The sequence below is a fragment of the Cebidichthys violaceus genome, unplaced genomic scaffold, assembly GCF_023349555.1.
Source record: "Cebidichthys violaceus isolate CVI_PGR_0920_01 unplaced genomic scaffold, fCebVio1.0.p SCAF_8, whole genome shotgun sequence".
NCBI classification, from domain to species: domain Eukaryota; kingdom Metazoa; phylum Chordata; class Actinopteri; order Perciformes; family Stichaeidae; genus Cebidichthys; species Cebidichthys violaceus.
Genome location: NW_027176964.1, coordinates 5216069 through 5216735, shown reverse-complemented (window position 1 = coordinate 5216735; position 667 = coordinate 5216069).

The window sequence follows — 667 nt, the reverse complement described above, 5'->3', positions numbered from 1 at the left end:
TGTGTTGGGTGACATGAAAACATATAATTTGAGCATATGTCTGTGTTTGCGTGTGTTTTAGGGGGTAAGAAAGAATGCGACAGACTGAGGCAGAGTGAAAGAGACAGGGAGAAGAGAGGCCTCCTGTCCCCCTGTCTTCCTCTCCACTACACCCCCCTGCTGGTCACATGTGGAACTAACATCCTCAGACTAACTTTTTTCTTCTTCTGTGCCAACTCACTTTGGGTCAGTAGCTGTGAGCAGCTGAGTGTTTTTGTTATCATGGTTTGATTCAAACTGGGCACTTTGAAGGTACAAAAAAAACACATGTGGGGGAACGGTGGATTAATGATATGGATTAATATAAATGGATCGCTTTGTAGGGTGGAGAATGGAAGGTGAAAACGGTAGCATATAAAGGGCGCATGCATGGGTTAAACTTGTCTACTTAGATGGGAAATCCTATTTTATTTTGGGATTCACATGATATTCTCCTGAAACTAATGAAATACTGGGTTAAACACGTCTGCTGCGATAACAGTGTGAACAATTTTCACACATTGAGAAACAGAATATAAGACAACACATTGTTCTTTGCCTTCACATTTACTTGATTCCATCTAATTTCTTCCTAAAGATGACGTCTTCCACCTCCAGTTCATCACGTAAGATGTGCGCCGGTTTCCTA